The following is a 23,164-nucleotide window of genomic DNA, read 5'->3' as shown; positions in this document are numbered from 1 at the left end:
TTAATAAAGGTAATATCAACCTCTTCCTGTTTGAAAAGTCTCATTATAAAGCTGAATACAATCATCAGATGGTTAAAAAAAAAAAAAATACAAACAAGATTGAACAGGCCAGGCCCTTGGTTCTACAATCTTTATTTTACCAGTCCTTACATGATCCATCACTGAAGAAACCTGTCATCTATGACCAAGCACTTTGCCAACATTATTCCTCCTATTTAACTTATGTAATCCCATGATGTATTAGTTTAGCTTGTCCTTTCTATCTCCAGACGACAATATTCACTTTATGGGAGATTTCTTGTTGTGGTGGAGTGAATGAAGGCTATAACTATCCCAACCAAGAAAAAAATTCTCCCTAAAGCTGAATATCATTATCTGATGAAAGCAAGATTAACCTACTCAAAAAACACATCAATTTGGCTGAAAGGGTTAAAAACCTGAGAGAAATGGAGGGAGGGACAAGTTTTGACAATGAGTCATGAACTCAGTATTATAATGCATTTTCTAACAGCTCTGAGATCTCTGTCAGTTTTAAAACTTGGGTGCAGAATGCAGCAGACCTATCACCAGATAACTGAACCCTGTGAATCTGTCATGTCAATGATAAAACACACACACACACACACACACACACACACACACCTAGCAAACTGATCCATTAGCATTCTCAGGCCACCATGGGTATAAACATCAAAATTCATGATGGATGCTGCAACTGGCAAGTTTCTTCATCTGTGAGCAAAAAATCACAGAATTCTATATCTGTCAGTTTGTATATAATACCATTTTGTATTTAGCACAAATTTTGGTGGACACCCTTTGGCACGAATAAAATTAAAAGCACTTAGTTGACAGAACCAACAACAACAAAGTTCTAATTTAGCACTGTACATTATTTTATTGTCTTCACTGCAAAATTCTTTAATTTCCACAATAAAGCCTACCTCGTCCTCTGGTTCTTCAATTCCTATGAAGAAAATTAGTATCTGATAATTATTTTTTCCCTTAATTAGTAGTAGCTGATATATAATCAAACCATGCATGGTCTCTACGTGTCAGCAAGTGGGTTGGTGGAGGGTTAGTGCCCCTCCCCGTAAAACAAATAACTCATAGTCAAATGGCCACCCCTTACGGGATTATGGCATCTGGCAATAGATAGATAGATGATATACAAATTTATTCACCTATCACTTAAATGCAAACCAAAGAGTATGAGAAAACTGATATGAGACTTTTACATGATAATGGATGTTTGGGGAAGAACTTAATGTTGAAAAAATAACTATAATGTTTGAAACATCTGTTGTAAATGATGAGTGTGCATATGATTTGTCAAATGAGCTTTGTTTGAAGACTGGTAAGGGCAGAGTGAACACTTGAATGGCTTTTCTCCCGTATGGTTCCGAAGATGTCTATTGAGGTTATCCTTTGTGATGGCTGAGTAAGGACAATATGGGCAAGAAAACGGCTTTTCTCCTGTGTGCGTTTTCATATGGTTCTTTAAATTAGTAAGGACACTGGTGGCATAGGAACAGCAAGTGCAGGTGTGTATCTTCTTACTGGTGTGAGAGATCCCTTGCCCTGTTGCCCTCGCACCTTTACTCACCACTCCATCAAACACCTGCAGAAAACACCCAATACACTTACTATCTGTTCCACACCATTGCAAAGTAAAGCTTCATGCACCAAATTTCAGATGTCAAATAGGCTTTACAAAATTACCAGTACTATATACCCCTTCACTATATACTTACTATTTGTTCCACGCCATTGAAAAGTAAAGCTTCATGCACCAAATTTGCATAATTACGAGGCTTTATACAATGACTATTAACCCTTTCGTTACACGAGAACTCTTCCAAGCTGAACAAAAGCATATGACTGTTGCAAGAATAAAACGGATGTTCCCACACAGAAGTGATCAAAGGACACAATTCACCATACGAGGCTTCCTGATGAATTACTGTAAAAAAAAAAAAAAAAAAAAAAAAAAAAAAAAAGCCATAAACTCAAAGGACCATACTGAAGGAATTACAATAGTAAGGATAATCGCTCAGTGTACAGCTGGTGCAATACTAACTCGCTCAGATGAGACATGGCAAAAAACTGCAGCCACAGTACTCCATTTTTTTGGGGGAGGGGGGGGGATGATGATGAATCAACTTCAGGTAATATATGCAATGTTCAAGAAGAATGGATTTATTGGAGATCATCACAGACTGGCTATGTTAAGTACTGCACAATGCAACTTCCCAATCCCCTGCTCCCAACAGAAACTGATGTCATTCAAATATTTATCAAGGGAATAGCTTCATTCTTTCATACACTGTTCTTCCCTTTCTGTTCTTAACGTCTCTTCCTCACATATTCTCTCTCTCCTAACACGAGTGAACAGAAAAGTACACCACTGTTGGTCCTGCTGAGTACAGTAACACATGAATGTTAGTATTATCTCCGCAGAATGGTTTTAGCAGACATATTATGCAGAAACTGTTATTGTTATTTATCATTTAAAAAAAAAAGAAAGTTTCTGCTGATAAGTTAGAAGGACAAACTTGCCTAGCCCCGGGCTCCTATGCTCTTCATGGGGCAACACTGGATTAGATGCTGAATGAATGAATGAAAGTACTGAACCCAATTCTCAAAAATGACAGGTCATCCCTTATGGGCCACAGATGCTGATACTGCAGATAATTTTAAGAAGTTTCCCACAAATATACAACAGTACAGTACAGTACCCATATATCATTTTCATGTTATAAAAAAAAAAATTAACAAGAGTATTTCTGAGTGTACTATATGGTCACATAAAAAATAAAACAACTATTACCAGTCACACAAGAATCTATAGGCTTCATGTGATGAAGAGAATGTAAACTCATATACAATATATTCTCAACTGCTGAGTGCCAAAGCATGTCATATATGTACTGCTATTATTTCATGTAAGTAAATGACCATATAATGAAACTAATGCCTCAACTGTTTCATGACAGCAAAGATGAATATGAATTTTTCCTTTCAAGTCTGCCATCACTACAAAACAGTATTCTCCATGGTTGTCATTATATAAACTTTCTGGCTGGAAAAAAAAAAAAAATGATGAATCACTACTGGAAAAGAAATACCAGTTTTGAGTGAATGGATCTAGGGAAATCCTGAATTGCAAAAATGAAAACCCTAAATGTACACTAAGAACCTTGTACTTAATGAAAATAAGAAACAGTAATGTACTCTCATATGCGAATGCAAAATAATTCCTTCACTTCATAATACTTATCATCAAATCAAAACTCAACATTACATATATGCCTAGCAGTACCTCACTGCACCTCGACATGACTGATTTCAACATGGGCTTTTAATTCTTCCTTCTGAGATGCACGGAAAGAGCAATACATGCATACAAATGGCTTTTCCTCAGCATGAATACGAAGATGATAATCCAGGCTAGATTTTACATTGGCTCTATATGAACAATGCATACAAGAAAATGGCTTTTCACCCGTGTGAGTCCGAACGTGTCTCTTGAGGGTACCTTTCATGGTTGTTTTATAAGGGCACAGCATACATGTAAAAGGCTTCTCTCCCGTGTGAGTCCGGATATGATTGATAAGATTTGTACGGTAAGTCGTGGAGTAGGAACAGTAAGAACAATTAATAATTTTCCTGGGCCGTGACTCCCGTCCCCTGCCAGAGCTGCCACCTCCACTGTCCAGCCCCACCTGCAGGGGGATATTTGGCTTACTATACTGACTACAGTCATCTTTTCACTGTATCTCAATACTACGGTTATTGATTCAGCTTCACTTCTTCCCTTTCCTACTTTACAATATAGTATGAGTGAATAAATATTTAATAATGTGTCAAAATTATTTACTTGCTTTTTCTCGAGTAGAGTGGTGGGGACGGGGTAAGAGATGAGCTCTGGTAGCAATCATTAGTGTTTATTTGGAAATTATTCAGTATCTTAACTCCTTCAATTCGATGAATAACTTTTTTTGCTTTATTCTTGCTATCTCCAAATGACGGTATTCAGTTCAGGAGAGATTTTTTGAAGTGGACAGGTCAGATGTAGCCTTTACTATTAGAAAGCTTTTGCAGCTTTAATAAAATCACCAGGTAGTGGCCTAAGTAAAGTGAAAAAAACAATTTACCAAGCTAACAAGGCTAAGAAGTTTGTTGTGACTATGTACCAGTAGTGTTCCGGTGGAAAGTAACAAGAAACATGGGCCCTCAAACACATAATTTTTCTTATTCATACTCGCTATTAGTCTGTCTTCAACATCTCAGCCACAAACATTTGCACACTCTTATATCCAACATTGCAATTTTCATTCTTTATCTCCCAACACTACTGCATCATCTGCAAATAAAGTTTCAGAAAGCTCTCACTCAATCTCTGTGCTTCAGAAACATTCCTCTGCCCATTTTTCTTACCAATACAGTACCTCTTTCAGTAGTACACCTTCCAAATAAACATGTTTTATGAACTGTAAATTTATCAATGACTGGCCAAATCACAACACTTAATACAGTACCTGTGCACGACTCAGTGCTAACATTATACTTGGTATGAACTTACAACACTTTGCTGTTCTACTCCCCTTGAACTAGCCTTACGTTAATGTCCACAAGCTACGTAAAAACTCATCTGCAGTATCAATATCAGGAAAAAATGAAGTTTTATACAGTAATCCCTGTACTATCCGGACGCCCACTTTCCAGACACCCCACTTACAGGACATTGTGGGCCTGGGCCTTCGGAACCCAAAAATGGCCAAAAAAAAGAAAAAGATCCCCCCAAAATCCTAATTTTTTCCCACCCGTAATTTGAAATTGCCGCGTGGTGCCGAACAGCTGTTAACACCACGGACCCTTCACCCCTTCCTTCCTCCCCCCTCCCCTGTCAGGGTTGCCATTTGGTATTTTTCATTACCAAATGCGGGCCAATTTGGTAATGAAAAATTCGTTTGGTAATGAATCACAATAATGCATTATCAAACGGATTTTTCACATGTAAGAGGATACACAGGATGGAGATGGTGGATTGTTTGCTCTCTCTGATTAATCTGCTAGCCTACATAGCGTGAAAATAATCAACATGCTGTTAATTATAAGCAGAGTGATTACATGTATTTCCACTTGTATATATAATTAGTGAAGAATAAATGCTAGCTTTACGAATTTGGTTATGAAAAGTTAAATTTGGTAATGAAAATTGAGGAGTTTGGTAATGTGGCTGAGTTGCGATCTGGCAACCCTGCTTCCCCCTCACCAACAGTTACTACCTAACTGCGATGACGAGTAGATGCTCATCGCAGTGGATGCCACACGTGCTTGTTTTTTGTGAATAAACAGTGAATAAACTGCAATACCTCACCACCAGACCACACAGGAATTTACAGTGTTGTGCAGTGTTAAGAAATTAGAATTTAGAGTGCAAAGGATTAACTGTGGAGTGCAAACTGGTGGTTGAAACTGGCGTGGTGCAATTAACAGAATGTGCAGTGTTAAACAATTATAACTCACAGTGCAAAGAACTACTGTAAGTGCAGCACAACATGGGATTACTGTACGTGCTTCAAGAGCGTTTTCACCACTGCCAAAGCCTTACAGAAGGCGGCCATAAACGTGCTGTTAGTACCCTGGCTGAGGTACAGTCACTTCTAATTTCTCATTCTTTGGTTCCTTTTCATTTATTTCATGCTTTATGTCCATTACTGGTGTGAACAGGGTCTTAAATAGGTTTAAATAGGCGCTATGCATGTCTGGTAGGGAGTTATTTAGGTGGCTTTCAAAGTTAGGCTGGGTTAGGGTTTTTAAGTACAAGTCCAGGAGACTGGGGCCCACTATCCGGACGGGACCAATTTCCGGACATGCCTTTGGCCCTATTATGTCGGATAGTAGAGGGATTACGGTATACCATACCAGTACGATTCCTAATCATCATCCTCTATATAGTATACTGTAATGCTTTCTCCTACAAACCTTCCTACCATGGAACAGCTGTAGCAGAATTGTCTTGTAGCTATTTTATTCTAATCTGCTTCCCTTTCTTTTTGTTACGTTAAACACAAAACCTCTAAGCAGCTAACAGGTTGACTACCATACAGAAAAATGAAAATGGAAGTGTTACTATCGTTCACAGATTTTGTATAAACAATCAATGCTGTACTTACTGAAAACTCACAAGAGCAATCAACACTTGGAGATTTCACAGAACATAAAGAGTTTATATTTGCTTGAAGATATGAAATTCACCATGCTTCAAACATAGTATAATTGTGATCTCTCTTGCCACACAGAAACTTACTGTTTACTTCATAGGGGTAAATGCTAAAAGACAACCATACCAAAATACTGCAATAGGAAATGCAAAATGACAAACTTCTAATACAGTATATATTTTTTTTTCCAAAATCAGTAAGTTATATCAACTGAATATTATCTTCTACTTTGCAACTACCAATTCATTAAAATATTTTGCATTTTTCTGCTACTACTACCATTTCATTAAAAGTATTTCACATATTTCTACAATACAGTAATAAACAACTGAGGTTCTATGGACTTTACGGATTTTCTTACTTGACGGTGAATGATGTTACAATAGATTTTTCAGTGAATCCCACCGAGTACCTCAATACGGACAATGCTTGCAAGCACATCACTTGAGGTTCTAAAGATATGATGGATTCAGGGTGCACCATTTCTCTTTTGTGATGAATGGCGTGTTACCATATGACTTTTCAGAGAGCCCCACTGAGTACAGCGATATGGACAGTGCCTACAAGCATATGGTTTCTCTCCTGTGTGTACTAATATATGTCTCTTCAGAGTTTCCTTTGTGCTTGCACTGTACTGGCAATGTGGACAAGAAAATGGCTTCTCTCCTGTGTGAATTCTCATGTGGTTATCTAGATTGAATTTCTTTGGTGATGAGTATGAGCAATAGATACAGTGGTGGATCTTGTTAGAAGAGATGGAGATCATGGTAGGCGCCGCGGCCACTCTCCCACCACCCTCCAGCGCTACCTGGAAGGGACGGTTATCTTACTCACGACAAGAAACATCTCCATCCTGTTGAACAATCTGTGATTCATGTCTACTCAGGAGTCATCACAAAAAAAAAGGTACATGAAAACATCTCCATCCTGTTCAATAGCTTCAGTGGTTCATGTCTACTGAGGAGTCATATCACACAGTACTGTACAAAAAAAACTTTTCCAACCCGTTCAATAGTTTTTGTGATTCGTGGTCATTTAGGAGTTATACCACACAAAAAAAGGAACTGATGACAGCAGAGGATCAGCCTGGAAGGGAGAGTCACCCATTATCTCCACCCAATTCAACAGTTTTTGTGATTCATGTCAACCACGGAGTCACATCATGTAAAATGAGTACCAGAAACACTTCCATCCTTCTCAGTAATTTCTGTGATTTAAGTCTACTGAGGAGTCACACTGTACAAAAAGAGAACAATGAAAGAGAGAATCACAAACAAATTATGGAGTGAAAAATATAATGCACTTGTAAAGTGAAAAAAATCCCTAACCACTTACAGCTCAGCTGATAGCCAAATGCTGTCAGATTAGCAAATGGATTTAACTGGTAACAAGGAGAATCATTCCTATGGTACCTCATAATTCAGGATTATCAAATTTCATGCAACCACCATGTAACCCCTTCAATCACCCAAAGTTTTCTGTAAGTTTGTGTGACATGATCAGAGAAAATGCTGCGAGGGCAGCCTGGTCTAACGCACAAGCGAGGGCAACCTGAACTTATGCACAAAGGAAAACATTCCCATGGATTTTATTTGCCCAAGAAACTGATTATATTGGTATAAATTGTATACCATCATCTTCGCCAATGTTTATACTATACAATAAGCTAATGAAAACACACAAAGTTGATGAGTAAAAGTACAATGAAAGTACCGAAATGCAGTGAGAATAATGTGTTTCCACAGTAAAAATAAATTCCCAAAACCCTACTGCAATATTTTGCCCAAACCATGTAAGAGCTAAGCACATAACTATATGCAGAGCTCCACGGGCTTTCACATGGTGCCTTCAGAATTTTGATATGACCAATAGTTTTGGGGTAAATTGCCAAAAATTGTGTGCGCTCACCCCTACCCATTCCCACCAAAAGCTGAGAGAAAGTCGACTATTTGAGAGTGTTGGCCTTGCAATAGACACCCTCCCCTATGATGCAGCAAAGACTAATGCACTTCATGCTAAAACTTAATTTTTGGTGAATATTTTTGTCCAAAATTGCCTAATCGGCATCCCTTCAGACCAACACTGCCAAGTGCATCATACTGTGTCACCAGTTCCTCTTCAGCCTAACACCATTTTGGTTCGTTTTGCTTCATCATGCGTAAGGGGGTTAATTAATATTCAAGTTATAGGAATGGTCCAGTTCCATTTGGTGAGAACAAGCTGACTACAGTGATGTGGTCTGACTGTGCAGTTACAATACAGGTCAAATGATCATATATGTTAGTTATACAGGACATCATATTAACAAAACCCGTGAAGAAAATGAGTGATAAGATTTTTGTGTGTGTGTGAATGTGTGCATGAGCAAGATCAGAAACAGATATTACTGTAAACAGTGCTAATGCTGCTCTGAAATTATGGAAGGCAAAGCTACATCACTCAACATTTAAGGCATGGGGGACCAGCCTCACAGGCCCCAGACATTATTTAAGCAATAAACCCCAGCCACCCCTCAGATGGAAACATATACAGGTTCCATCCTGTTGGAGTGCTCTAATTCACTAGGCCACCAGGCATTATTTGGTTATATGGTTACCACCCAGCATGGTAAATGGTTTCCTGGGTCACAGGAAACCATGTGACTTGCCACTCAGTGTCGAGTCACCTGAAAGCAGCACTATATGGAGTGAGTGGATGATGGGTGCCCCCACCCACCACAATAAAGTTCTTAACTACCTAAAACACCACAAACTGGCACCATAAACCATTTATATATGGAAATACATAAAAACATAAGAAAAAATTACACTTCAGGTCAGGGGCACACCCAGGAATATTTTTTTTTTTGGGGGGGGGCATAAAAATGAAAATTGTGGCTAGAAAAAAAAAAATCTAATGCAAGTCACCTTTATTTACTTCGTTTCTTATAAGGAAGGAAATTTTTTGGGGGGCCATGGCCCCCTTGGTCCCTCCCTGGGTGTGCCCCTGCTTCAGGTGATAAATTACAAGACTGTAACTGTAAAGCTGTACCACAGTCGGCCAAGCTGCACTCGTATTTACTCACAGCAACATCACTAATGCACTTACATCAACTAATTTTCACTTTACTGCTGAGAAACCATTAATTATATTTTGTCTCCAAATTACCGTTAAAGTGAATCTGGTTATTGTTAACAGAAAAAGGGTGTTAAAAATTAGAATAACTAATGTATGTTAACCCGAACATCATTACGCAAGGGATGCCTGTATAATTTATGTAGCACTTCTCCAAAGTCATTAAAGCAAATGATCATAGAACTTGCAACAGTGATAATCAGTGAATCCAAACATTACTTATTACCACCAAAGAATTACTGTACTCGTCAACCATTATTTGCCCAAGGGGAAAGGCCAAGTCTCTGACTGTAAGGCATGGTTTATGTATTTCACTGAATGACAAGGCTCTGTTCAGCCAGGCAGGCCTGGGTTAAGCAAAATGTGAATGATATCACTTACACATACATGAGTGTAAAAGAAGAGACACCAAATACTGAAGACACTTCCTCTTACATGATAAGCAGTTATGACAAAGAATTCACTTATTCAGAAGACAAATAGTCAATTATCTAAACTATGTATTTTTTTTTCAGTTAATTTATCTGCATCTATACACATACCCTAAATCATGCACAGGACCATACATGGGAAAATCTAACTAGAGATTATACTGTACAGATTCTAAAGTATACTCATCCTTGAAGACACCTTATTCAGTGTGTTACATATGCTTCATGATACTTTCCATACCAGCAGAGATCTTAAAAGTTCTTACACTTTCTTTGACATATTCTCTATCCCAACAAGCTTCAGTATAACTGTAAGAGGGATCCACCATGCTTAAACACAGGAAACTGGTAGGGGTTGAGACAATATGATGAACATTGGTATTTTATTGACAGATACAATAATTGTAGAGCACAACCAATAAACAATAAGTTCAACTTTGTACCTACAAAAATTATTACATAGTCATTTTATCACAAACATGAACCACAATAAAGTACTGCAAAATGCACATGAGAGGCCAGAGTCATACATTCAACACCACCTTTAATACTGCTGTTGTCTACTGGTGAAGACATGGAAATTTATTTTTGTCAGCTTTGAAGGCTTCTTGGCACATATTCCATGCTAGTTTTCATTTGTATATGGCATAATAATGATGTCAACAGTGATTATAATGAAAACATATAAAAGGTATAATACTGTACAAGAGACTGTTAAAGTTTTCTACGCCCACAACACAAACCATGAATCACAGGTCTTGCTACTTTAAGCTACACCCACACCTTAGCTGACCATACCTATTCTTAACTTGATTTCATTATAAGCTGGAATATGCTCTTTTCACTATTAAGCGAACAACTACTACAGTCCAGTACGTTCACAGGTCTTGCTGTCCATTTAATGTTACAGCCATGTCATGTAAGTCCACACCTATTCCGTTTTAAATGAATTTCATGAATTGAAACAACCATTATTACATTATCCTTTCAAGACACTAGGTGCTGGAAAAGGATGCCTTCTCACAGCAGCATAACATAACTGGTATAAGTGTCCCTTAGTTCACTCCCCACCCCTCCAAAAGGAGCATTGTGGACTGCAGGAGAAGGACAGCTTTAGCTTGCAGGGCACTGAGTTCACTTTGGGTAACAGTAACAATAAAAATGCACAGGGTCTTGAAGCAAGGCTACTGAAGTCCAAAACATTTAAGGGTATGAGAAAGACTCACCTTGTTTACTTGATGGATATGACTGCTGCTAAATTGTCTTTTGTTATGAGGCACCATGATAATTATCATACTTTCTTAGCCCTTACAGTATGTTACTGCTGTCAGACAACAGTACTCACATAAGGAGATCTGTCTCAGAAAATTTATAAACATCCCCAAATATTCCCTTCAGTATCACAACCCTCACCATTATCACTAATTTTATTCATGGTACAGTGCAAGTATTTTTAGCAACTTCTGAAATATGCCATACATACATTTCTTACGGTATACATTTTTTAATGCACAAATGATCAACTGTCCCTCCTTAACTCTTCAACAACTCTAGTGCAGTAAAAGGGTCCTGTGTTGACTATGGCATAAAGATATCATATCTATCTATCTACTGGTAACTATCTTCAGCCACTTGTTTTAACCTTGGATGGGGTGGACACAAATAAATCAACTCCACGCTACCCTGTCCTCTACCATTAGACTGCCTTCTCTCCAACTCACACTATCTCACTCATACATCTCTCCACCGTATCTGCCCATCTCACACTCAGTTTCCCCCTCCCTTTCTCCCCTTCTACCTTACTCACACACATTCTCCCAGTCAACCTCTCCTTCTCCATTCTTTCTGCATGGAGGGCATAAGCAGGAGGGAAAATTACTATCAACAGGAAACACAATAATGGAGATAAATTAAGATACTGTACTTGATAAACCTCTTCAGCACTATGACATCCCATTACATTTCAATTATGTCATGCCCTAGATTACTTTATTCATTTTAGGGAGACCTTTTATAATGAAGAGGTTACAATCCATTAAAAAAAAAAAAAAAAAAAAAAAAAAAAAAAAAAAACTTTCAGTGAACCACAAACAACTTAAGTAATGAAAAGATATCAATTCATCAGTAACCTCAAAACAACTTTAAACATGGGCAAACTGTACAGTAACAATATATATACTGTAGAAACCCAAGCACAAGGCTTAAAAACGCGGTTGTAGTGTCTCACAAATCATGTTATTGCCTTGGAAGATATAAATTGCTTAAAATACCCAGGTACTGTACATGCTGGTGCTGGAAAGGGTCCTTCATTTGGAGGCACTGATATAACCAGGCAGTGGACTGAGCTGCCCATTTATAAAAACATCTCTCAACTACTTCCCTAACCCCTGAAAGGAGGATGGTGGACTGCAGGAGAAGGACAACTTAAACTTGCAGTCTGCTGGGCTCACATTACAGATGGGCCTGGGATGGCAACAACAAAAAGAACTATGCATGCTGTATGCAACAATTACTGTAAAGAACAGTACTTTAAACCTTGCATTAGAAGAGAATGCACCAATATGCAGCTTTACCAAACTGTTCAGCCCATATTAAATATATGAAGTACTCTGAAACTCTGAAGGATGTTATATATTAAAAGCCAGCAGCACTCTGGAAACTTGCATATGGAATAGTGAAGTCCTGCACTGCCATCCCTACACAAATCTAACCTAGAATTTTTGGCTTTATTGGTCACCACAACCCACAATATCACGTCTAGGATGAACACTGCAGGTATCTTCAAAAGCCAACATATACAGTAAAACCTCGATATAATGGACTTCAATAGACCGGATTTCGCTTTTAACGGACTCGAGGAGCTACCAGACTAAATTCCTATATATCGGAAAAAGTCCAATAAAGCCAGAAGCAGTCCGGACTGCCTGACCACGTCAGCTATGTTCACCACAATAAGGTAAATAAAAGACATGTTTATTAGTGTACAGTACAGAATTATTATACATATTATACCATTTGATTAATGTAGTGAAGTTATAACACAGTACAGTACTGCAGTGGTAGTCAAAACAGTTTAAAAACCGTTCATGCGATCCGGACTGTCTGATATATCGGAAAAAGTCCAGAATAGCAGGGGGAAGTCCGGATGTCGCTTTTATCAGAAATTCGCATTTTTCGGAATGGTTTGGGCCCCAATTAGTCCGTTATAGTGAGGTCTTACTGTAATGTGAAGAATCTTGAGCTGGTTTCTCTCTTTACACTGTTTCACAATAACCTGTATGTAAAAAATATTTAATAATCTGTCACACCTATCTGAGATGGTCTATATTTAGTAATAAGAATTTTGATATAAACTCTAAATATGTCTGTAGAATTAAGTAATCAACAGAATGGAAACTGCTACGTCAAGCAGAAGCACTGCCAAAAGAAGGAACTATTGTAGACATACCTACTGATCTACTGTAGTTTAATTACAGTAAATAATGAGACATAAAGCAATTACTTTAGAAACTCAGTACTGTATTGCGCTGTCCAGTAAACTGCTCAGAATCTTGTGTAGGACTTTCATAACTGTTCGACTAAATAAGTCAATCAATATTACTGATGGCCAATTCACAGCAGACCCACACTGGAAATTCTCATGTGGTATTGTGGTATGTTAACACTGCAACTGCTGCCATACATCATCTTTACTTCACTCGTAATTAATGTCATGGGTTATTATTTTACTTGACAATCGTTTGACTGACTCTGTTTGGCAGGTTATTATGAAGCACAGATGTGTGCAAAGGTTTGCATGTCAGGTGGAGTCAGGATTCCCAGGGCGTGAATGGGATGCTGTTTAGTTTTCATGTTATCTTGTTTTTTTTTCTTTTTCCTTGCCTTCTGAACCCTACCTCATCCCACCATGGGAGGCAGGAAGGGTCAGGAGGATGTTACTGATTTTCATACAGTAAATACAAAGGTAAGAAGTCTCCATCTTACACCAAGCACTCCTCCGACACCCTCCCTTTTATGCACCAAAACAAATTTTTTAACAGCATTCTTGAAATACCAGATGGGTTCTTGAGTACCGAATATTTACATTATGACCAACTGACAGTAAACTTAATCCCTACAGTCCATCGGGTCCCTCCTGTGCTGAATCAGCTTGTCTGGCAGTAGTCAGAATAGCATTAAAAAATCCTTGAACTGATGGGGTTAATGAAAATTGTTTCTGAACTCATCAGTTGAAAGGTTTATCCTAGACTGAATACTGATTATCTGGCAGCTGCCAGAGTAACATTTAAATACAAATCAATGGACAAATGGGATTATTCCCTTTAGCACAAGGACAAATATTTTATTCTGGCTGATGCCAGATGATTTGCTCAGCTTAGAAAGGTCCTTGGGGTGAAGGGGTTAATGTCTGGCAAGGCAACTGCAATATTTAGCATCTGATAATCTGATACAATACACTGATACAAACATTCTTTACAAACTCTGAACATAACTAATTAAATGACAAAATCAAACGAACAGGATGACAAACTGGGCGATGATTTGTATGTTTTTTTCTGTACAGGTAAAACAATCCAATTGTACAAAGCCCACTGCTCTTCTTCACTATAGTTTGAGCTACTTTTTGTAGCTCTCAAATATTTTCAAAACTTTAAATTATTCATTAAAAAAAGTATGGGTATCCTCTTGTGGATCTAGTTTGCAAATACGACTAAACCTGGTTTGCACCATTCTCTGGTTTGCAATGGCATTGTCCATCCCTCATATTATTGTTGCTTTAAGATCTTTTATATTCTTCTCAGTCTAACTTGGCCTAAAACTGCCATTGCTCCACTGTAAATGCTGGGCTGTAACAATGGATTAAAACTAATGCTTGTCAGAGAGAAGTGCTATGGAAAGGATGTTACTGTATGGTACTGTTACCTTTCTCTATAACTAAGCTATGTGAAAAAGGCTGCAAAAGGCTGTAAATTTGGACACAATTAAGGTTAAAGAACTATAATGCAATTATATCTATGACATAATATTTAAATATCTTCCAGGAGAGTCAGAGTTCCTTGTTACCAACAATTTCTGTATTATCTGTGTCAGATGTGCATTTATAGGTCTATGGTACTGCAAGTATAAAGCAAAGACGTCGAACTTACATTATAACATAAAACATGTCCCTCTTAAACCTGTTATGTATAATGTATCATTACATGATATCTCATATTATGATTAGATATTCAACAGGGTATCTGAATCATGACAAGGATACCCTGTACACCATCACCAAAACATACTGAAAACTAAGTACATACTGTATCACAGCATGCTGGGTACTGCATATTTTCTTTGTGTCTGAGATGCTATTAAAAACTGTGATGTATCTATCTTCTCACTATGAAAGGTTTAATAATAAAACACATATCAAATACATATATCCACATCAATGAAAACCTAAGCACTGATGGCTTTATCCACGGGCTGTTCTACTATCACCCAAATGCTGCAGTTGCGCTGCTACTCTCGGATCAAAAGTGGAATAACAACAAATACTTTTAACCAATATGCTCCTATACTGTACTTAACAAAAGAAACATAAAATGGAAAGTGCAGTAAGCAGGAAGCTTTTCTACTGTAGTAGAGTATTAAAGTAAGACTAGCACAGCACACACTGTACAGAAGGGATGATATAGTTCTTGGCACAATGTCATCAATTTGACTCACTGCACTAACTTCCTACTGTATGCAGGTGTCACGTCTGATGCTTCTGCATGGTGCTTTCGAATATGTGTTCGCAAATTGCCTTTCTGAGTTGAGCGGTAAGGGCAATGAGCACACGCAAAGGGTCTTTCTCCAGTGTGTGTTCTCAAGTGGTTCATCAGATTGGTGGAAGTAATGGTGAAATAGCTGCAGTACGAGCACTTGTATTTCTTTGGATCATTGGCGCTCCTGTGTTCAGAACTCACCGTCCCGCTGCCACCACGACCTCTGCCTTTCTTCTTTTGGTAATTACCGAAAAAACCCGGCCTTCTGCCACGGGCCTTTCTGGTGACGCTGGCCACAGCCTCCTGTAGGGTGATGTTCACCTCTAAGAACACTTAGCTAATCCAGTTAAACTACCACAGTCATCACCTTACCAGTACTCAAAAATGTGTGTTTTTCTACATGGTCTGCATATAACAAGACAATGTGTCTGGATAATAAGCCTGACAATGTCTGTGGCATTCAACAACCAAAAGAACAAACTGTTAAATCAAGCTGGACTACTCTCAAATGTACCTGTCACCAATACTAAATTAATAAACTTTCAAAAGTATGTTAACACAGAACTACTGTACTCTGATTTCAATAAGTTTTATTATGCAAACTGATACTAGATGCATCATATTTACCATCTCTTGCACAAACAAAAACAATTTTACCTTTAGAATCCACAGATGTATTTTTAAATTTGATTCTTCTTTGTCCAAACGATACAGTATTTTGTTAATCTTAGGGAGCGAGGTGTGGACGTGATGGGTTAGTGGCTCCTATTTCTAACTCCTGTACAAACTTTTTCTCTAAGGCTGAGTATAATCATCACGAGATACCAAGAATAAAACAAAGATGACTTAGGCTGAAGGGCTTACCTATAAGCCAAACAGAAATACTGTAAAACTCATCACATATTACAAAACTCCTACAGAAAATTAAATGGTATTAACAAACTTTGCACTACCAAGCCCTAAATTCATACTGTACGGTAAGTTTTCTTCAACAAAACCTGCCCAATAACGTGATCCAGAATCTGTGACTCGAACCACATACTTAATGTGGTAACATCAAAGTTGTTAGCACTGCTACCAGAGGTATTTTGTGGCATAAGATAAAGCAAACTATGTGCAATCATTTAAAAAAAAAAAAAAAAAATCTGTGGATGGGGTGGAGGGGTTTACCAGTGGGGGGGGCGGTGAGCTGCAGAGAGTGAAGGCAGATTGATGATGGAGGACAGGGTGATGTGCAAGCAATTTATTTGTCGCCACCCCTTTTGAGACTATGGCATCTGACTAGAGACAAATAGTGCCCTGGGGTCACTGTAATTCTTTCTTGGGATTTATCAGTACAGGTATTTCAGGACACTAAATTAAATACTGTACAGACCTTGCAGTAATGCACCTCATATTTGTTAAATGGATAATGGATGAGTGAGACTGGTCAATCTCATCTTAAATGTCAGGACCAACTTGCCTAGCCCTGGGCTCCTGCACTCCTCATGAGGCAGCATAAGACTGGATGATGTATGAATGGATGGATGGATGGATAATGTACCAGACACCTTGTGCTTGTTTACCGAATATGTATAGAGGATGAAATTACAAAAAAAAAAAAAATAAATAAATAAATAATGCCGAACATGACTAAAGCAAAGTTTCCAGCAAGATCTTGGTGTAATTATGTTTTCCTTTAGTGATTTTCCAGGTTCTTTTTTTTTTTTTTTTTTTTTAATGACAATATGTCATTTCAAATCCTTTCCACAGTTAATGTTCTGCCAGGAATGAATCACATTTAATTAATTTGACTGCTAAACCCATACCTGCTGATCATCATGCCATTTATATACAAATGCATTCATCAGCCACCTACCTGTACAAGACAGCCAGCAAAACCAAAGAATAACAAAAGTCAAAATGGACTATCAATTTCTTCACTATCATTACCATAATTTCTGACACACTCTCTCCTGGGAACCCATCGACAGATAACCATGATAAAAGAACACCTCCAGGCTAATTATATGGTTCTCACTCTATCAATAACCCTCCTCTCCCTCCAATATGCAGTTATACCCTCTAATGCTCTTCATTCTCTCCTTACAAATTGTTCCATAAATCCTCCTCTTCTCCCTCCATTATGGTGTTATAACCCCTGCTCCTCTTCCTTTTCTCCTCTAATAAGCTCTTTTGTGAACACTCCTTTCTGTCCATCTAATATGCTGTTCCATGCCCCTTCCTCCTCTCCCTCCAATATCCTGTTCCCACTAGGAGAGAGACACTTCACACAGCTCCACTGTTACACCCTAATGTTGGGCCACCGATATGTTTAGTTATACGAACACTTCTTGACTCCCCTCCTATCCTCCAACGAGGATGGTGAGCTAGAGAAATGGGCAAATTCAGCCTGTAGCTCAATGGGTTTATGTTCAAATGAGCCTGGGGTACCACCACCACTAACAGGTCAATTGGAAATTGAAGAAGGCATTTTTATGATATTCTCTACACCAGATACAGTAATCCCTTGATTATCCAATGTGACAGAGCCATCGGTGTATCCGGATATGAACGAAATCTGGATATGAAGCAATATCCTCCCTACCAATACCCTAATCACACCCAATCTATATGTACAGTGCCCCACCTAAATATGGTACCAGGTAGTGTTCTTCAGTCTTTCAGTTATTTAGATGTCAAAGCACTCATGAGAATATCCAATATAATGCTAGACACTAAGAAAACAATGCATAAACAACAAAAATCCACAAATACCCTACCTATATCTACAGTACCCCTACTAATTGTGGCAGTGTTTTTTGGTCTTTCAGCTATTTAGACATCGAAACAATCATGGGAATATCCAATAAAATGCTAGACACTAAGAAAACGATGCATAAAGAACAAAAATCCACAAATAAAATAATGAAGAAGACAAACGTTGCAAAAATAATATTAACGAAGTATAGTATTTACCACCCAGTGAATGGCGGACAGGCATTGTAACCCGCTAACCTCTAGTTGGTGTACAGTAATTCCGTGTGGTTTAGTGGCTAATGTAATTGCCGGTGGTGATTGTATCAATACCAAAATACTGATACAGTACTTCTGACACTGTTTATCTGCACGTATCAATACTGATGGCTAGGCATCAATTAGTATGAGTACTAAAAAGACTTTCCACTTAACTGAAAGCGTATTTTCAAAAATACAGTACTATTTCATTGGGAAGTGATGATTTTAAGATTTATTAATGCAATGAATGGCGATTTTGGTGCTCACGTTCCCCTAAAATAGTGGCCATATAATTATTATAACCCGGACTGACCCCGTTGGATAATTTTATTAAATTTTTAGGTAGTTCATCGGACTGAAATGGTATTAATTATGAAACTACCTATCTATCAGTATTGATAGTCGATACCACTGACACTGGCCAACAAAGTACAGTAACTGGTATTGTATCTATGTTTAATCACTGGTATCGCCCATCACTACTTAACAAATGTTGGAAAACTCCTCCTCCATCTGTCACAGCTGGATGTGTGGCAATTGTCACTGAACACAGTGATGCCATGTCTCTACTGGCTGGGCAGGCAACTTTGGCCATTTGGTAGGGAGGCAGACTGCCATTTCTGCTCAGCTGGTGGGTTATATTCTTTTACTCACGTGCGGCTTGACTCGTGAGGGGGGGTCAGGTGACTCTAACCATTCAGTAAGGAGGCAGGCAGCCATTGCTGCTTAGCTGGAGGGTTATATTCTTTTACCAGCCGGTGGCTTGGCTCGAGGTGGGGGCTAGGCGACTCTGACCATTTGGTAGTGAGGCCAACAGCCATTGTGGCTTTGGGTCTGTATTACTTGTGTGCAGCTGTCAGCACCAAGTGATCCGGGAGGCTGGGTGACTTTGACTGTTCAGTGAGGGGACAGATGGCCATATTTGCTCAGCTTGTGGGTTAGGGTCTGTATTACTCATGCGTGGCCAGTGGCGTCCAAGTGCTCTGGGCGGCTGGGGGATTTTGACCATTCGGTGAGGAGGCGAACAGCCATATTTGCTCAGCTTGCAGGTTAGGGTCTGTATTACTAGCACGCAGCCAGCAGCCTCCTCCGAGTGATCCAGGCATTCAGGGGACCCTGACCATTCAGTGGGGAGCCAGACAGCCATATTTGCTCAGCTTGTGGGTTAGGGTCTATTACCCATGCTTTGCCAAAAAGGCCAGCCAGCCACCAAACCATTTTTTAAAATTTGTAAGCTGCCCAACCAGAGATGTTGGAAATTTTATGTTCAGAAATGGACAAATAAATATGGATACGGACACAATAGATCCAAGGCCCAATGTTCGGATCTGGAGTGCCCGGATAATTGAGCGATTACTGTATGAGGTGACTTGAGGGGGCATGTTCATACCAAGGCCAGAACTGGATATACACATACACAAATTACAGTATATAAACACTTAACATGAACAAAAACAGACAAGGAAAAAGCCCCTGCCTTACTTCATATTTCCGGGGAGCCAATAGCACTACAATACCATATCGGCTCTGGTTCTGGCATTGCATACACATCTTTTGACAATCTGCATTAGAACATATTTCCTTCTGGACTCAATGTGATCATGCCCTTAACCCTCAGTTTTAATTTCTGAAACACACAAACAAGAGCCAAATTAAATGGTGTTCCAATTCAATCAAAGGACAAAATTATACCCATGTATTTATTTTTCCTCCATTATATAACTAGTTCAAACCCAAAATTAGTCAACCACACGAAAACTGATAGGAGTGGTACCCTTATCACTAGTATGAAATGCAATACTATATATTACATTACTGAACTGCAGATAACAGTGCTTGCAGTTATGTGCAGTAATAACAATCACCTTATTCCAGGCAGTTACTTCATTTAATGCTTAACATGATTCTCTGATCACTTTCTTCACATAATCAGTTTGGAACTTTCTCCCAGAAAATTACATATTTAACAAGCAGAATTACTGTATTCTACCAACTCATTTTGAGCATGTTTAAAATTTGTCATAAAGTCAGGGATAAGAAAAAAAGGAGTATGAATCTACTGTATATATTGTAAAATCTGTCTTACATATCTTGACAACGGTGAGCAGCTCCTCTATAAACTTTCAAGCAATGTTTTATGGGTCATGAGAAGCAACTAATCCAGAGGGCCAAGGAACACCACATGACCTGTCTCCAACCAATGCTTCATGTACTGGTAAGGATGACGAAGGTTTCTGGAGTATGGGGTGGGAAATGTATACGAAAAGTGTGTAGTAGCGGCAGTGTCTGTGAGTGACAGAGTCTGTACACTCAACCCTCTGCCATCATGGGTTTAACTATCGCGTTCTTCTGCTACTGCGGCTACCTAAAAAAATGCACAAACACGACTATCGCACCCGTAATACGGGCTATAGCGCACCAGAAGTGGAAAAAATAAAAAAAGTCAAGGTTGTGACATCAGGACGTCAGGGGTGCTGTGACTGCCCGCCTGCCACCTGAATTACACTGTGAAACAAGCTATTGACTTAATGGTAGACTGCTGGAACAATGTTACCCCTGACACTATCAGTCACGCCTGGCATAACATTCTGGAGGGTCTACCTGAGGACTGCCAGGTGTCTGTGCCTGGTACCCCACAGAGTTGAGGCAGAGGCAGAAGCAGTGGTGGAACGGGCACACCAAATCCCTGGAGGTGGTTTTGCTGAGACTACTGGTGAGGACATCCAAGAAATGATAAGCCTGCTGCAGTTACTGCCAATGAAATATTTGAAGATGATGATGAGGCACAAGAAGAGAACAGACCAGGGGAGGATGAGGAAGGTGTAAATGTGAGGCATGAGGGATCATCCATGGCCAACATCAAGAAGATGATAGATTTGGGTTGCCACCCACGCCACCTCCTTGAACAAGATGTAACAATCAACAGCGATGCAAGGCGTTCCTTTATTAATAAGGCACTTACAGGTTACAAGGAGCAGTATCACACCCACATCAACTCCCTCTGGCAATGTCAGATCACTGAATTCTTTTGGTGTCACAATGAGGCACAGCTGGCCCCGCAACCAAAGACTAAACCAAGACCAGGACCTCCCCACCAGCCCTCTGTCTTTGATGAACCTTCTGACTCTGAGGGCTTCTCTAGTGCTACAGGTGACCAAATTCTGGATAGTTAGAGGCACACAAGGGTGGTCAATAAGACCCCACTGAAGCCTCGGAACCTACCCAACCACTTAAACTCCTAATCATCCTCAAAAAGGTAAATAAAATGGTTAAAAAAAGTATGCTGCTTTATTTACATATTATGATTCTTGTCAAGAGTGAGAGCAGTGGAAATGAGTTATTTAAGAGGAGCCTGTGGAGTCACATGGAGAGACAGGCTGACAAATGAGGATATAAAGGAGCATTGTGGTGTGGATGTGGATGTGATAGGAAGCATTAGGAGGAATACACTGAGGTGGTTTGGCCATGTGGAGAGGAAGGAGGGTGAAAGACTGACGAAGAGAGTGTATGTGAGTGAAGTGGAGGGGGGAAGAGGGAGGGGGAGGCTGAGGATGAGATGGAGGGATGGGGTGGAGAGGTATATGAGAGAGGGGGGTATGAGTTGGGAGCAAGGCAGTGAAATGGCGGGGTAAAGGTCGACGTGGAGGCGATTTGTTTGTGGCCACCCCAAATGGGATTGGGGCGTCTGGCAATAGATAGATAGATAGACAGATTCTTGTTTTAATGTTTCTTTATATGGTAAAAAACTTGGTAAAAATGGCAAAAATAGGTTAAATATGTGGTCAACTTGGGGGTCCTGGCACCAATTAGAAGTATCACCATAAGTTCTTCAGTTTGGCTATCACGATTTCGGCTAACGTGTGCCTATAGCAGCACCAATTGGGCGCGACAGCCAATAGCTGAGTGGGAACGTAAACAAAATGCAAACTTCTAAATCATCATAAACAAAAACATGAGTACTGCAACCTGATATCTGTCTGTACCTGGATGGGACTGAATCCAAGTCAGAAATGGTTGACACATGCTGCCCACTTTAATACACGGGGCTCCCATATAAAGTACACTAGGCACTACTTTAATATTTTATCCAAAATGGTTAGGATAAAAAGATAATTTTTTAATACTGATGTTCTGTAGGTTCATGACTTTGTTACCTCACATCATCATCACCCAAATTCCCAACTAAGAAATAAGATGAAGTAGAATCCAGAAACAATACATCATACAAGTAGGACATCTATCCAATTCAGTAATACAAGGCATAGAATCAGTCCCTAATTGTCCAAGTCTTGAAAAGCCTGGCGTCATCTAAGAAAAAACTGAGCATACATAGCTTTCTCTTTTTCCTTTTATATGCACCTAACACACTTTTTTGTTACATTTATTCCACCAACTACAAAGCTAACAAAGTGTGCAACCTTAATTATGTATGTACTTATATAACAATCACTTTCAAGTCATTAGTCTTTAGTTTTTATGACAGTCTCACACTTATATATCATACACATCCACCTTTGTGGTCTACTGTCCCTTCACACTCACTCACATGCCCTCTTTTACCTACCACACATCCAACTCATTCAATCTTTTTGCAACTCTATCAATATCCATTTTCTATTCATAACTCTATCATTGAAAC

The 23,164-nt window shown here is 39.1% G+C and overlaps 1 protein-coding gene across 5 annotated transcripts in view; it reads right to left on the bottom strand.

The window, feature by feature from the left end:
- LOC145391949 (uncharacterized) overlaps nt 1–23,164 on the bottom strand; it is a 78,185-nt gene that overhangs the window by 20,064 nt on the left and 34,957 nt on the right. The window lies entirely within an intron of this gene.

This window comes from Coenobita brevimanus, chromosome 20 (genome assembly GCF_032717465.1).
Source record: "Coenobita brevimanus isolate Jiangsu-jjx chromosome 20, ASM3271746v2, whole genome shotgun sequence".
Lineage (NCBI taxonomy): Eukaryota > Metazoa > Arthropoda > Malacostraca > Decapoda > Coenobitidae > Coenobita > Coenobita brevimanus.
This window is presented reverse-complemented; position numbering and strand designations above follow the sequence as displayed.